This window comes from Microcaecilia unicolor, chromosome 1 (assembly GCF_901765095.1).
Source record: "Microcaecilia unicolor chromosome 1, aMicUni1.1, whole genome shotgun sequence".
Classification (NCBI taxonomy): domain Eukaryota; kingdom Metazoa; phylum Chordata; class Amphibia; order Gymnophiona; family Siphonopidae; genus Microcaecilia; species Microcaecilia unicolor.
In genome coordinates, this window is record NC_044031.1 from 697,540,703 (window position 1) to 697,558,203 (window position 17,501).

Here is a 17,501-nt window from a genome sequence, read left to right on the forward strand (position 1 = left end):
ATATCTGGATTTTCAGAAGGCGTTTGACAAAGTGCCGCACGAAAGACTCCTGAAGAAATTGCAGAGTCATGGAATCGGAGGTAGGGTAATATTATGGATTAAGAACTGGTTGAAAGATAGGAAGCAGAGAGTAGGATTGCGTGGCCAGTATTCTCAGTGGAGGAGGGTAGTTAGTGGGGTCCCGCAGGGGTCTGTGCTGGGTCCGTTGCTTTTTAATGTATTTATAAATGACCTAGAGATGGGAATAACTAGTGAGGTAATTAAATTCGCCGATGACACAAAATTATTCAGGGTCGTCAAGTCGCAGGAGGAATGTGAACGTTTACAGGAGGACCTTGCGAGACTGGGAGAATGGGCGTGCAAGTGGCAGATGAAGTTCAATGTTGACAAGTGCAAAGTGATGCATGTGGGTAAGAGGAACCCGAATTATAGCTACGTCTTGCAAGGTTCCGCGTTAGGAGTTACGGATCAAGAAAGGGATCTGGGTGTCGTCGTCGATGATACGCTGAAACCTTCTGCTCAGTGTGCTGCTGCGGCTAGGAAAGCGAATAGAATGTTGGGTGTTATTAGGAAGGGTATGGAGTCCAGGTGTGCGGATGTTATAATGCCGTTGTATCGCTCCATGGTGCGACCGCACCTGGAGTATTGTGTTCAGTACTGGTCTCCGTATCTCAAAAAAGATATAGTAGAATTGGAAAAGGTACAGCGAAGGGCGACGAAAATGATAGTGGGGATGGGACGACTTTCCTATGAAGAGAGGCTGAGAAGGCTAGGGCTTTTCAGCTTGGAGAAGAGACGGCTGAGGGGAGATATGATAGAAGTGTATAAAATAATGAGTGGAATGGATCGGGTGGATGTGAAGCGGCTGTTCACGCTATCCAAAAATACTAGGACTAGAGGGCATGAGTTGAAGCTACAGTGTGGTAAATTTAAAACTAATCGGAGAAAATTTTTCTTCACCCAACGTGTAATTAGACTCTGGAATTCATTGCCGGAGAACGTGGTACGGGCGGTTAGCTTGACGGAGTTTAAAAAAGGGTTAGATAGATTCCTAAAGGACAAGTCCATAGACCGCTATTAAATGGACTGGAAAAATTCCTCATTTTTAGGTATAACTTGTCTGGAATGTTTTTACGTTTGGGGAGCGTGCCAGGTGCCCTTGACCTGGATTGGCCACTGTCGGTGACAGGATGCTGGGCTAGATGGACCTTTGGTCTTTCCCAGTATGGCACTACTTATGTACTTATGTACTTATGTACTTATGTACAAAAACGCCTATATTACGACCAGGGGTGTGCTGGTAAATTGTTAACAGGGGGCTCTCTCTCGCCAGCAAAGTAAAAGAGAATTCAGGAGGGGCCCAAGCCCACATTTTGGGATCCATTTGTTAAAGTAGCCATGGAGAACCGGCTCCCAAAATTCTTAAAAACTTAACAAACGGCTTTCGAGAGCCTGTGAGAGCCTGCTCCAGCACACCACTGATTTTACGACCTAAATCGGGAGATAGACTTTTATCTCACAAAAACGAATAAATCGGTATAATGGAAAGGCGATTTTGGACGTTTTCAACTGCACTCCATTGTGGAAGCGTACAAAGTTGACGGGGGCATGTCGGAGGCATGGCGAAGGTGGAACTGGGGCGTGGTTATCGGCCGAGGAGAGATGGGCGCCTTTCGCCGATAATGGAAAAAAAGTATGCGTTTGTAGCTAGAATTTAGGGCACTTTTCCTGGACCCTGTTTTTTCACGAATAAGCCCCAAAAAGTGCCCTAAATGGCCAGATTACCACCAGAGGGAATCGGGGATGACCTCCCCTGACTCCCCCAGTGATCACTAACCCCCTCCCACCACAAAAAATGATGTTTCACAACTTTTTATTTTCACCCTCAAATGTCATACCCACCTCCCTGGCAGCAGTATGCAGGTCCCTGGAGCAGTTGTTAGGGGGTGTAGTGGACTTCAGGCAGGTGGACCCAGGCCCATCCCCCCCTACCTGTTACAATGCTTAGTCGTCCAACCCCCCCAAACCCACTGTACCCACATGTAGGTGCCCCCCTTCACCCCTTAGGGCTATAGTAATGGTGTAGACTTGTGGGCAGTGGGTTTTGCGGGGGATTTGGGGGGCTCAACACACAAGGGAAGGGTGCTATGCACCTGGGAGCTCTTTTACCTTTTTTTTTGTTTTTGTAAAAGTGCCCCCTAGGGTGCCCGGTTGGTGTCCTGGCATGTGAGGGGGACCAGTGCACTATGAATCCTGGCCCCTCCCACGAACAAATGCCTTGGATTTATTCGTTTTTGAGCTGGGTGCTTTCATTTCCCATTATCGCTGAAAAACAAAAACGCCCAGCTCACAAATTGTCGAATAAAACATGGACGTCTATTTTTTTCGAAAATACGGTTCGGTCCGCCCCTTCACGGACCCGTTCTCGGAGATAAACGCCCATGGAGATAGACGTTTTCGTTTGATTATGCCTCTCCACGTCACTTAAGTGTTAACAATCAATTACTGGAGTTAATTGAAGTTAATCGACACTTAATTGGCAGCAATTTAGATTTGCGCACATATCTGCCCTTGTTGCTAATTTATAACATTCGTGGTTAAATTTCATAGTGCACAAATCAAAAGGGGGAATTGCCATTGGAGGAGCATGGGTGAGTCAGGAGTGTTCCCAAAGATCAGGTGCAGTGTTATAGAATAGTTGGATCTGCACACCCAACTGCTATCACTTAGTGCTAAGGGATCTTTATAGAAGTGGAGGTTAGTGAAGATCTTAACGGCGCCTGACTTTGGATGCCATTTACTGAATCCGGCTCTAAGTGCCATATTGTAATTTAACAGATGTTATTCACACCTGCAAGATGGACTTCCTGTTCATTCCTCATCCCTCTCATCCCTCCTCTACCTGATTCGTGCAAATAATCTGTCAGGTGTTTCACATGGCAGTTCACGTGATATATTAACTGTTTTTGAACTCTGTGTTAACAGTTAATGTGCGTTAAAAACCCAAAGTTTGCGAACAAGAAGTTATCATAAGCATAGATATAACCAGAATGAAGGAAGAGGCCTGGGGGGGGGGGGGGGGGGGGACATTCTGAACTGCATTATTAAGTGGAATATCAAAGTAAAGTATTCAGCAAATTCTATAAAGCGCTTCCTATTTTTAGGCACCAAGAAAGCAGCTACTTGGAGATTATTCTCTACCTGAAGTCTATTCTGTAAAGAAAAGATGCCTTCTTGTCTTTATAGGACACTAGTATAACTGGGTATATACACACATATATTTTTAAGTGTAAGCATTTATGCCAGTCATAGAGCTGGTATAAATGCTTATGCCTGGATTCAAGAGATATGTGCATAAATTATAGTATCCCAATTGCCTGCTGTAGAGACAGCTGGCTAAGTTCTCTGTGATGCCAGCTGTCCTCACCATAGGCGCCGACTCCTTGGGTGCTGTAGGTGCTCAAGCACCCCCAATAATTAGGCAGTGGAACGTGGGCATAAAGTCCCTCCTGCCCGGTCCCGCTCCCTGCCCGTCCTGACTCCCTGTCCTGCACCGCTGTGCTGTCCGTCCACTCCTACCTTCTTCAATGTTCTGGACCGCCGTCAGTGACTCTCCGTGTCAGTGCAGTAAGCACACTGCCTACGGCAGTCAGAAGCTTTCCCTCTGGCTCTGTTACAGTTTCCTGTCCCGCATAGGCGGGATGATCATGCTGCAACAGAGGAGCTTCTGGAGCCGCCATCGCCGAAGGTAGTGTGTGCTTACTTCAGTCAGTGTTTGCAAGTTGCTGAGTTACCACCCAATTGAGGCAGTGGTGGGCCGGTGGCGCCGCGCATGGGCATAGAGTGCCTGACCTCCTGTCCCTCCCGGCTCCCGCTCCAGTCCCTGCATGCATGCACCGTTCAGCTCCCTGCCCTGCACTGCTGTCCTTCATTGTTCCGAGCCCGCCGGCAGTGTCTCAGACAGTGCAGTAATCACACTGCCTTCGGCGGCCCGGAAGCTTTCCCTCTGTTACAGTTAAAAACCTGAAGTCAAGAAGCAAGGTAACTTTTACTTTTCCCTCCTTAGCACTGTGGAGGGAGGGAGGGACGACGACCCTGGAACCCGGGGGACCGTGGAACCCGGAGGGAGGGACCCTGGAACCCGGAGGGAGGAAGGGAGGGGGACCCTGGAACCGGGGGGGAGGGGGGAACCCTGGAACCCAGAGGGAGGGGGGACACCCTGGAACTGGGAGGGAGGGGGACGAGGGGGAGGGGGAATGCACCACCAGTCTTGGAAATTTCCCTTCTTGAAATGATCAGTTCACTAAGGGTATCAATGGTCTTTGAAGTACCTCCCCTTGCGTACGACTGGTAGTGCTATAGAAATGATTTGTAGTAGTAGTAATTTCCTGATAGGTTGTGTGGGCAGAGTGTCTCTAGAGTAGCCACTGGGATTCATACTCAGAAGAAATTTAATAAGTCTATCCTGAGATAAAGGACAGAAATCTGCAGAAAACAACAGGAACTGTCTGTAGCCAAGAACCCAGGGATTTGCCAGCCACTTTATCTACAAGATCTTTTCCCTTAATCAGTAACACTATAGCGTGCAGAGAGATTCTCAAAGTTGTCACTTTAGAGTGAAAATAGATAAAGCATTAGCTTTCTGCAAATTCAGTTGCTCATTCTCCCCACGTGGCTCCTCTACTGAAGCAACAGTTCTAAGAGAATGAATAATATGAAAGAGATCCTAATTCGTATTACATGAAAAAGTTAATTGGGTTGAGAAATACAATTTTTTTCCCAGCCTAAAACTTAAAGAATTTTAAACTTATATACAAATCGAACTTCCTCTGATGGTCTAAGAGAAAGTGGCAGGAAATGATCCAATAGCCAGGACCTGTCCTCTCGTAGTGAGGGCGTGTCTCCCAGAGCATATGCTCAGGACAGAAGGGTTAGGATGGCTGTTTCTCATTGTTGATTCAATTGTTAGTAACTAGATTGGTGGCTGGAAAGCATGAGGACTACCTGGTGCAAAAGTGGTGAGTCTCGCTTAACATCTAACTACGATTTTACACAGTGCTGGGGAGGAGAGACAAAATGGCAGGAAGTGATCCAATAGACAGGACCTGTCCTCTTGTAGTGAGGGCATGTCTCCCAGAGAATATGCTCAGGAGAGAAGGGTTAGGATGGCTATTGTCATTGGTGATTCAATCATTAGGAATTAGCTTGGTGGCTGAAGAGCATGGGACTACCTGGTGCAAAAGTGATGAGTCTCCCTTAACATGTAAATAAGATTTTAGACTGTGCTGGGGAGGAGCCAGCTGTCTTGGTTTATATGGGTATTCTATCCATACGTAGGACCCAAGAGGCAGGAAGAGCTCTGGAGGATCAATGCTTGAATGCAAAGATGGTACAAGGAGAAGGGGTCCAGATTTACTATGAAGTGGTTAACAATATAGGGAAAGAGGAGCTTATTCCAAAAAGATGGGTTCCACCCAGTGGTGTGCTGGAGCCAGCTCGCATTGGCATGTGAGAGCAAGTTGTTAATATTTTATGAATTTTGCAAGCTGGTTGTTCAGTACTCCAGAGCAGCTCACATGGCAAGAAGACGAGGAAGTGAACCACTGTACAGCAGGTCACTTCCTCCTCCTGGGTCAGCTTAGACCCAACTGCTTATGTGAACAGCGATCTTGCGGTTCACATAAACAGTCGGTCTAAGTCGGCACAGAAGGTGGAAGTGACTTATTGTGAGCAGATCACTTCCTCCTGTACCCTTCTCTAAAGGCAGGTTTCTGCTCATAGGTGTCCGGTATAAGAGGCCTCCCCAGCCCCAACTGTAACCTTTCCCTATCTCCTGGTTCTACCACTGCTGCACTGTCCCAGTATTCCCAGGTCCTCCAGCAGCAATTAAAAGAAATGTGAAGACATGTGGGACCAGTTTCCTGCACGCACCATCATTAGCGCTGCCCCTCTGATGTAAACTTCCTGTGTCAGAGGGGTGTGACCAACAAAGCTAGTAGCAGCACTTAGGAAACCGTTCCCATGTGTCTTCATACTGATTTTTTAGCTGACTGCCTCCAGCCTGCCGCTAAGCAAGACAAGAGGGTGAACTGGAGGGAAGGAGGGGGAAAGAGAGAAAGCAGATGATACTGGATTGGGGGTGGGCCAGAGAAAGAAATGGAATAATGATGGATGATGGAGGAGAGAGAAAGGTAAGGTAATTTTGGATGGGGGAGAAAACAGATACACAGTGAGAGAATGGGGTAATGCAGGATGGAGGAAAAAAGACACTCAAAGGAGAATGGGGTAATAGTGGTTGGGGAGAAGAGACAAAGAATGCGGTAATACAAGATGAGGAGAAGAGACACACAGAGAAAATGGGGTAATACAGGATGGGGAGAAAAGATACAGAGAGAATGGAGTAATGCAGGATGGGGAGAAAAGGCAAGTCAGAGAATGGGGTAATGCTGGGTACAGGAGAAAAGAAACACAAAGAGGTGGGGTAATGCTGAATGAGGAGAAAAGCCACACAGAGACAACAGGGTAATGTTTTGTTGGGGAGAAGAGCTACATAAAGACAATGAAGTAATGCTAGATGGGAAAGAAGTGAAATGGGATTATGGTAGGTGGGGAAAAGAAAGAGAGGGGGGTAATGGTAGATGGGGAGAAGAGGGAGAGAGACAAAGGGCAATGCTGGATTGGAGAGCAGATGGGTTATTGATAGATGTGGAGAATAGAGAGAGGGAGATGGGGTAATGCTGGAGGGGGGAAATAGAGAGAGATGGGGCAATGCTGATTGGCAGGAGGAGAGAGAGACAGATGAGATTCTGCTTGGCAGGGGAAGACAGAGGGAAAGAGACAGAGGAGATGTTGGATTTCAGGGGGAGAGATGGAAGAATAAATGAAAGACTGGGGATTAAGACGAAGGAGAATGGGATGGCCTGGGTGAGGGAACGACATGGAAAGCTGTAGGTAGATGCAGTGAAAAAGGGAAATTGAAGACTTGACAGTAAGAACAAATAAAATCTTAATGGACAGAGAGGCAGAAAAATAGAAAAAATCTGAAAGAAAAAGATCAATGTCGGAGATGGATATAGTGGAAGAAGTGAAGAACACAGGAGGAGAAAGAGGAATAACAAAATGAATAGGAAACCCTGTAAAAAGAGCAATGAGAATACAGAAAAGCAGTAACCATAGACTGGGACATAAACGATTAGAAAAATTAAATGGCCAAACAACAAATGTAGAGAAAATAATTTTATTGTTATTTTAGGGTGAAGTAGTATTGTCCTGCTGTTAGTTCAGTTTAAAGGTAAATAAATTTAAATAAAAGAAAAAAGGTGATACCTTTTCATTGGACCTATTCAATACATTTTTTGACTTTTTCAGAAGCCAAAACCTGATCTGAGAAAGGTGCCTCTGAAAGCTAGTCAAACATTGTGTTGAATCAGTCCAATAAAAAGTAATCATCTTATTTTCCATTTTATGTTTTTGTTTGTTAGTTTGTAATGTAGTGATTGAAATGTGTCAGTTTTTGAAAATTACATCCGATGTCTTCTTGGGGGGGTTCAGTTTAATTTTTATCTACTTATTTCTATTTTTAGCTTGTAGTTACTTATTCTATACTTGGTGAGGCTCTATCTACATTCTTCATGTGTGAAAAAGGCATTGAGTGATCAGTACTAATCCATTAGTTTTCCCAATCAGTGTATTGATATTCTATTGCTCACTGTAATGTTTACAGCGCTGCCTTTTCCTAAGTACACCCTTGTTGCATGACTCCTGGAAGTTAGTGCTATATGGTATGGTAGAATTGTCTTATAGGTCTTGAGTGACTTTTGTAAGGTTTTGTATTGATTCACAATCCACATGGTAATAGATTTTGATTTAGCTCACACCTTTCTCAGTATTAGGTCAAGGTGAGTTACATTCGGGTACATTACGTATTTTCCTGTCCCTGGCTGGCTTACAGTCTTAAGTTTGTACCTGAGGCAATAGAAAATTAAATGACTTGTACAAGTGGCAGTAGGATTTGAACTCTTGCTTCCCTGGTTTTCACTCTACTGCTTTAACCAATTGGTACAGCTAATACAGATAATACTTATTCTAAACATGTTTGGTAGGTCAGTAATAAAAATAAAAAAAAATCCTGGTAACCATTTGGCAACCTACCAAAAACATTCATAGGCAAATCATTTTATGGTTGCCAGAAACCATAGGATTTCTAATACAGTGCTGCTGAACAGTACAGTGGAGGGGGTCTTTCCCTGCTTTGTTCAAAAGTGACCTGCTGTCCATTTACTACTGACATAGGTGTCACCCTCCCACTCCAAGGAGTTTTACATGCCCCACCCTCTTTAGCCTCCCCAATCGTCTGAGTTACCGACTGCCTTTGTTTCGGCTGGTGGCTAACTCTCCAACCTGTTTAGCCCTCCTTGCCACCAGTGGCACACTTTAGCAAACCAGGGAAATCAGTAAAAACCCTGGATACACACAGGATTTGATCTGGGCAGGTAAAAGGTTTTTTTTGCCTGTTTTTACTCTTGCAGAGCTGGTAAAGGTTTTCAATTCGTCATTTTGTAAAAACTTTTTAAAATGTAAGAACACAGGTGTTGTTCTAGGTAATGTCATGTTATTTAATCTGATGTACGTTATAAATTTAATGATTTGTTAAACTTTATTGCTGCTTCTGATCAGTATCATGATGGGGGACAGATATTTTACCTGAGTTAATAGAAAGAATCCTGATGCTTATTCAAGTTTTAAAATGTTTTTCATTCAGGTAGGGGTCTCAGTTTTTGCCTTACCCCTAGAATGTCACTCCCTAAGAAATACATGCCCATGTCCCCCCCCCATTGATGGCCTGCCACTTGACAAAGGGAAAACAGACACTTGTAAAATGAGGGGCTACTTACTCCTTCCTACACACTTACCAGGCGGACAAGCTTGGCATTAGTGTGTAAAATATAGCACCCCAGTAATTTTCATCACTCATTGGCATGGAGGGGCATTTTCGAAAGGGACATCCATGTTTCGATTTGGACGTCCTTGCAAAATGTCCCAATCCAGGGACGGGGAAACCCGTATTTTCAAAACAAGATGGACGTTCATCTTTCGTTTCGAAAATACCATCAGGGACGTCCAAATCCTTAAATTTGGTCATCCTTAGAGATGGACGTCCCTAGACATGGACGTTTCTGATTTTCAGCGATAATCGAAACCAAGGACGTCCATCTCAGAAATGACCAAATGCAAGCCATTTGGTCATGGGAGGAGCCAGCATTTGTAGTGCACTGGTCCCCCTGACATGCCAGGACACCAACTGGGCACCCTAGGGGGCACTGCAGTGGTCTTCATAAATTGCTCCCAGGTACATAGCTCCGTTACCTTGTGTGCTGAGCCTCCCAACCCCCCCCCCCCTCAAACCCACTACCCCCAACTGTACACCACTACCATAGCCCTTACAGGTGAAGGGGGCACCTAGATGTGGGTACAGTGGGTTTCTGGTGGGTTTTGGAGGGTTCACTGTTTCCTCCACAAACATAACAGGTAGGGGATGGGGCTGGGACTGCTTGTCTGAAGTGCACTCACCCACTAAAACTGCTCCAGGGACCTGCATACCGCTATCATGAACCTGAGTATGACATCTGAGGCTGGCATAAAGGCTGGCACGAAATATTTTTAAAGATGTTTTTTGAGGATGGGAGAGGGTTAGTGACCACTGGGGGAGTAAAGGGAGGTCATCCCCGATTCTTTCCGGTGGTCATCTGGTCAGTTCGGGCACCTTTTTGTGCCTTAGTTGTAAGAAAAACATGTCCGGGAAAAAACGTCTAAGTGTTTTAGTGTTCATCAGAGACGTCCTTGTTTTTTTCGATTATGGGTCAAGGACGTCCAAGTGATAGGAACGCCCAAGTCCCGCCTTTGCTACGCCTCCAACACGCCCCCTTGAACTTTGGCCGTCCCTGCGAAGGAGTGCAGTTGGGGACATACAAAATCGTGTTTCGATTACACTGATTTGGATGTTTCTGAGAGGACGTCCATCTTCCGATTTATGTCGAAAGATGGGCATCCTTCTCTTTCGAAAATGAGCCCAATAGTGTAATATAACTTTTTTTTTAATTGCTGCAAGGGAATATGTTTAATTGAAGGGGGTCAAATGATTTGCAATAATGAATTATCTTGCTTAATGTAATACTTCCTTCATGACACATTGCAAACTCATAACTTAGACCTGACTGTATATGTGAACCGCGATCTTGCGGTTCACAAAAACAGTTGGTTCTATGTTGGAACAGGAGGAGGAAGTGACCTATTGTGCGGTTACTTCCTCCTTGTCATAGCCAGCAGGGGAGGAAAGAGAGAGTGAGCAGAGCTCTACTGCCATGTCTGAAAATGAGAAGGGGCCAGAAAAAAAGGTGAGTGTGTAATGGGGGATTAGAAACAGAGTAAAGGGATGAATGAATCACCTGAAGGGGGGGGGGGGTGAGGGATGGGGGCATAATAAAAGGGTGAATATGCCATGGGGGGAGGGCAATGTTGCCAAGGTTGCGGTTTTCCCGCCCAATTGGGCGGCTTTCCGCGACCCGCTGCGGGAAATTTTTGCTGGCTGCGGGTTGCGGTGGGCGTGGTTAGTGACATTGTGGGAGGGGTTGGTGACGGCGGTGGCGGGGTTGGTGACGGCGGGGTTTTGTGTGGGAAATTATTTTTCAATCTGGCAAGGCTGGGGGAGGGGTTCCCAGGGTTTCCTTTCTGCTGAGCAATGAAAGGAAGGGCAGTGACAATCTGATTGCGCCAGGTTTTTTTTTTTTTTTTTTGAAAGAGAGCCTGATGTTAACTATTTACCAGCATACCACTGGTTCCACCCTAAGCATGGAATCAGGCTCCTGGTGCTAACCTTTAAAAGAAAAACAGCAGCTTTTAAACTACAACTTAGAGAAAAACCAACAGTTGTTCAAGGATACATGGTTTAGAGTAAAGTTTTTTTTAAAGAGATACTAGCAAATGCAGAAGTTAGACTATCTCAATAGAGAGGTTATGATAAAAGCTGATGTAGCCCAGGAGTATCTAAATAAAGAAGAGACAGAGATAAATGATTCCAAATTACCCCCATCAACCGTATAAAAATAATGGTTTATACATTTCATCTATGATTCACAGATCTCTTCAGTAATCAAATCCTCTCACCTGACTATTCATCAATTATGGTCAGCAAAAACTTTTTTTCTTTATAGTATCTGAAAATTCTAGCCTTTGCCTTTATTTTAAACTCTATTGATTACTGCAGTTTCTTGTATTATGGTGTAAATCTCTCCAACAATCAAAAGTTACAGCTTTTCCAGAATACTGTGACCTAGCTACTAACAAACACTAACAGATTTGACCATGTAACTCCTGTTTTAAAGAAACTTCACTGGCTCCCAATTACTTAAGATCCACTAGAAGATTTGATTTATAATACATAAAGAGGGGCATTTTCAATATGATGTCTAAATCTATTTTTAAACATTTTGCAGTCCATGAAGATTTTCTTCTTCGATTCTGGGTTATGTTGATACCCCTTTGTGTACAAAGTTTTGATAAGAATATTTTTCAATATCAGCAATACATCATAAGACTCCTGAAGCAGGTGCTTAGGCGCCGAAACACAGCTGCTGTGTCGAGTCAATTTTGATGTTTTGTAATAAAGACTCTTATCCATCTACTCCTTCGTTGTTTAAGAAGAGCCAACTCTCCCTACTCCTTGTCTGCTCCGATTGTTTCTACGTAAGGAACCAGTGCACCTCCATCCCCTTTTGTGTGGTTTTCCCTTATATCCCACTATACACCACTACAATAGCCCTTATGCCTGCAGGTGTCACTTATATGTGGCTACATTAGGTTTTTGGTGAGCTAAATTTTCCACCACAAGTGTAACAGTTAGAGTAGGCTTTCTCCACAGTGCACTGCACCAACCTCTAGGCTACCCCAGGGACTTGCTTGCTGTTGTAATAGGACCGGCCATAACTGAAGCTGTCATAGAGGCTGTTATGTACAGTTTCTTTCACATCTTTGGGGAGGGGAGTGGGTCAGTGACCACTGGGGGAGTAAGGGGGAGGGGTCATGCCTAAATCCCTCCAGTGGTCATCTTGTCATTTAGGGCACCTTTTTGTGACTTAGTCATGACTGAAACAGGTCTAGACCAAACTGTCTAACTTTTAGCCCTGGACATTTTTGCTTTGTGCCATTATGACAGAAAAAAGTCCAAGTTCTGGGAACACCCAAATCCCACCCCCAACCAGAAGCGTTGCCATGTTTTGATGTCAGAGGGAGCAGACCTTTTGTAAAACAGATGCTGGTGCAAGGTTGAAGGGCTGATCTGGGCTGATCTGCTTAGACACCATTTCATTCAGAGTCTGTTGCTCCCCTTGCACCCCACCTAGCTACGCCTCTGCCCCCAACATGCTCCCTTGTGATTTAGACGCAGTGCATATGAACTGCATAGAAAACCATCTTAAAAATGTGTTTTGAAAATAGTGGTTTGGACGATTTGGCAAAAAAACTGTCCATCTGCCACTTTGTGCCACTTTTTGGATGTATTTCTGTTTCGAAAATGAGCTTGAGTCATTTTCACAAGTGTTCCCACTCATTTAACATCCCTTGTTGTTCCCATTTTCCCACTTGCAACCAATATTCTTTTTGATAATTTATTTATTGAAGATCCATAATAACAGTAACAAAGTAACAATGCAAAAAATAAAACGTTGCAGCTTAAGTCAGCAACTGGCTATTCCGCCACCCTCTATGTATTGTCGTGACACAACAAAGACACACTGCTGTCTCTTATTCTGATCCACTAGAGTGGAAGTCACTTCCTCACAAATTGGGCCAGATTCAATAAATGGTGTTCAAAAAATAGATTCCGGAAAAGATTGGTGCTAAGTGTGACTCTACAAAAGGCACATGAGCCCTTTATTGAATCATGATTAGTACCGATTCCCGCACCCTAACTTTGGGTGCCAGACTCATGCCTGTTGTAACCTAGTGTAAATGCTGGCATCCAAGTTGGGCGCGCTTACCCATTATTCTGTAACAATGTACACACCTTTTTGGAATGCCCCCGACATGCCCATGCCTCTCCCATGTATAAGCCCCCTTTTGAGTTGCGCACAATGGGATTTCAGTGCCAAACGTTATAGAATAGCACGAAGCCAGATGAGTTCATAAATCCTAATAGGTTGTTAGTGGCCAATTATTGCTTGTTAATGGCTTGTTAGCTAATTAAGTTGAATGCACATCTCAGGATCATGCCATATAGAAAATCTGGGGGATTATGCACCAAAATGAATCATTGATGTTTTACAGCTGCTTTGAAAACTCATTTATTTTCCTAAGTCTTTAGGGAAACATGAGACATCAAACAGAGTGGCACAAATTAATTTATCTACTGTTTTCTCTCTTTGCTTTCTAGGATATTACTTTTCCTTACAAAATTGTTACTTTTCTTTTTCTACTTTATATAATTATGATTGTAAACCACTTAACAAAGGTTGTAAAGTAGTATAGGTTTGCAACTAAATTTAACTACATATAAATAAAAAGAATACCCTAAATTAGGCTTAGGCTTGTCCATTTTCTGTCCTTAAGGGCCACAAGCAGACCAGATTTTCAAAGTAACTCTAATGAATATGCATGAGATAGATTTGTATGCCTAATACTTCCATTGTATGCTAAGCTACTTCTTATTCCTGGAAGTAAGTAACAAGGAAAGGACTCTGACAGGCATTTTGGGATCCTGTCGGAAACAGGAAGTTGGGATTAATAGACTTTTGATCTGATCCAATATGGCATGTGTTATTTTTTTAAGAACCAAGACTTGCTTTGCTCCAGAACTTAAGGCTGACCAACTCCATTCTTATAATGGAGCAAATCTTTTTTCAATAAGACATATTATAAAGGAGCTCATGTTTTTCTATGGCATTCCATACATTTGTGATAGTGAAATCTTTTTGGAGACAGAGGTATGGAAAATTATGTTATTTTAATTTTTTAAATATACTAGATGTATGCAGCACTGTATACATTATTTTCATGTACTTTCTCTGTCCCTAGAGGGTTCACAATCTAAGGGGTGTGCTGAAAAATGGCTGTGGTAGTGTAGGTGCAGGTTTGGGGCGTATGCTGGCCCATTTTTCAGCACGCCTGTAAAAAAGGCTTTTTTAAAATTTTTGCTGAAAATGGATATGAGGCAAAATCAAAATTGGCGCGCGTCCATTTTGGGGCTGAGTCCTTACTGCCAGCCATTGATCTAGTGGTAAAGTCTCATGCGGTAACCGAGCGGTAGTGACCTACGTGTGGCTAATGCCACTTGGCGCCCTTCCGAAAATAAAAATTATTTTTTGGATGCGTGCCAAAAATCAATTACCACAAGAGCCACGCGGTAGCTGGGTGGTAACTCCATTTTTGCACGCACTGGGCTCACGTAGATGCATATGCAGCTTAGTAAAAGGACCCCTAAGTCTTTGTACCTGGGGCAATGGAGGATTAAGTGACTTGCGCAAGGTCACAAGTAGCTGCAGTGAGAATCAAACCCAGGTTGCCAGGATCAAAGTCCGCTGTGTTAACCATTAGGCTAGTCCTCCACTTCAAATAATTCACTAATGCCTATGTTTACTAAACAGTGTTGTGGGCGCGTTAGCGTTTTTAACACTAGTAAATGGTTTACGTGCATTAAATGCTAATGCGCCCATAGAAATGTATAGGCACGTTAGTGTTTAACGTGCCTTAAATTAACTGGCACATTAAAAACGCTAACACACCTTAGTAAACATACCCCTAAAACTTTCCTATATACACAAAGTAAGAAAAAGCCATTTTTGAATAAGGCTCATGATTTGCAAAATGAATTGTAATTGCATAATTTTTTGCAGGTGGGCTGGAATGAGAACTATAAAAGGAAAAGTAAGTTAGTTCTCTGATTATTGTAAAGTTATTTATTTATTTATTTTCTTTTTATTTGTTACATTTGTATCCCACATTTTCCCACCTATTTGTAGGCTCAATGTGGCTTACATAGTACTGAAGAGGCGTTTGCAGACTCCGGTGTAAACAAAGTGATGTTGTGGTAAGATAAAGTTCATGTGGTACAGCCACATTAGGGAATCGTACAACGGAAGTTGTGTTATGTCCATTACGTACTTTAGTTTTGTTGTGTTGCAGAGATCAGGCATTTATGTTGGATTGGTAGGGTATGTCTTTTTAAACAGGTTAGTTTTTAGTTTTTTCCGGACGTTTAGGTGGTCGTACGTATAGCTTTCTCAATAAAAAGAGGAACAGTTATTTTATCAAGAACTATAAAACCTTGCCTAATACCTTTAGATGCTTCCAGTCCATCCCTGTGACATCATGGTCCACTCATTAAGCAGCTGACACAGGTTTTTTTTTTTTTTTTTAGCACACTGGCATGGTAGCTGTTAGCACTGGTCTGTTCTAACATCTACGGTGCAGTAAAATCCACACTAGTTGCCTAACACAGCTTATTAAACATGCCCCTTAGTGTGCACTAAATTGATTTAATGCACACCTAACTTAGGGGCCCTTTTAAAAAAGCAAGTAAGGGCCTAAGCGCATCCAGTGCATGCCATATCAGCATTACCACCAGGCTACCACATGCCCCGGGTGGTAATTCTGAATTTAGAACATGCCGAAAACACATGGTAGAAAATATTTTCTATTTTCTACCATGTGATGCTTACCCGGCAGTAAATGGCAGTGGATGCATCCAGCATGCCTACCGCCCAGGAAGCACATGAGATCTTACTGCTATGTCAATAGGTGGCGGTAAGGTCTCAGACCGAAAATGGATGCACACTGGTTTTTATTTTGCTGCACGTCCATTTTACGAACCCCTTAAAAAAAGGCTTTTTTTCCAGGACGCGGCAAAAACTGATCCAGCATACACCCATAAGACGTGCTCACACTGCCGCAGGCCACTTTTTGCTGCGGCTTAGTAAAAGGTTCACTTAGGGCCTCTTTTACAAAGCTGTGCTACCGATTCTCGGTGCGGCAAATGAGAGAAAGCCCATTCAGTTACTAGCATGGCTTTGTAAAAGACACTCTAACAAATTAACACACATTAAATACATCAGTGTTTATTAATAGGGGAAGTTAGCAATTTGGGCTACTGTTATGTCGGGTTATTTTAGCACAAGGTCACATATAGACTTGTGGTACAATAACCCAACTTAAGAGTAGCCCATGTTGATAACTCATTCCCCCCCAAATGTTAAAGCATGCACTAAAAAATTTCCATTAAAACAAATGTGGGAAACTAACTGAAACCCCCCCCCCCATCTGGAAATGGAGAAAATTTCAGGAAAAATTAAAACTGATATTTTTTAAAAATTATGTACATATCTCTAAGTTAAATGATATTGCTTCCCAGTGAGAAAAGTAATGAAAAAATTGCAACTGGCTGTATTTTATAGCCATATTTAGACAGTAGTGAGCAGTCTAATAGATAGAGCTGCAGACTGAGAACCAGAGGTGTAGCTACGGGGGGCCACAAGGGCCTGGGTCCCCGCAAATTTTGTCTGGGTCCCTGGTTTGGCTGGCGGGGGTCCCCAACCAGCCGAAGCTTTCTTCAGTGCCGGTCTCCGGCGCAGCCGCGTTTCCTGCCCTGCTCTTCCTTCTTCTTGCTCTTACTGTGCACACTGACACTCCTTTACGTGAAACTGAGGAGTGTCAGCGTGCACAGGAGGAGCAAGAAGAAAGAAGAGCAGGACAGCAAACGCAGCTGTGCCAGAGACCAGCGCTGAAGAAGGCTTCAGCTGGCGGGGATCGGGGACCCCCACCAGCAAAGGTATTTGTTTTTGCGGGGGGGGGGGGGGGGAGCGATGAGGCGGTGAAGGGAAGCAGCAAGGAAGCGAGGCGAGGCATGGCGGTGGGGGGGCAGCACTCAAAATGTGCCCTCAACCTTGGGCTGTGGCCCCCTCCTACCGTGAGGTCTGGCTATGCCTCTCCTGAGAACCAGGAAAGCCAGGGTTCAAATCTTACTGATGCTCCTTGTGCCTTTGGGCAAGTCACTTAACCCTCCAACTGCCTCAGGTACAAACTTAGGGGGCCCTTCTACTAAAGCTTAGCGTGTACTAATAGACATTAGCATGCTGTAAGTGCCATGTGGCCCATAGGTATAAACTAGGATGAGCAGTATTTAGCATGTGCTAAGCTTTAGAAAAAGGGCCCTTACAGTGTAAGCCCTCAGGGGACATGAAATTATCTAATAGACCTGAATATTTCGTAACATTTGAAAAACATATCTTTTTTGAGAGTCAGTTGAAACAAACATTTAAAATAGAAATAAAGGATAAACTAAGAAAAAAAACAACAACAAAATTTATTAGTTTTGTGTTTTTACTAATGTTTTTATTACTACAGTCTGTGAAATCCGCATGTGTGTGTTGTCTTTTTGTAGTGCTTTCCTATCACAAATGGATTTCAGAGTACGTTTATCTACTGTTTTAATATTATTTTAATGTTATTTTATA

At 43.6% G+C, this 17,501-nt stretch overlaps 1 protein-coding gene across 1 annotated transcript in view; it reads right to left on the reverse strand.

Moving 5' to 3' along the window:
- The window catches only part of FAM189A1 (family with sequence similarity 189 member A1), an 842,971-nt gene that overhangs the window by 98,503 nt on the left and 726,967 nt on the right, over window positions 1–17,501 (reverse strand). The gene's annotated exons all lie outside the window — the stretch shown is intronic.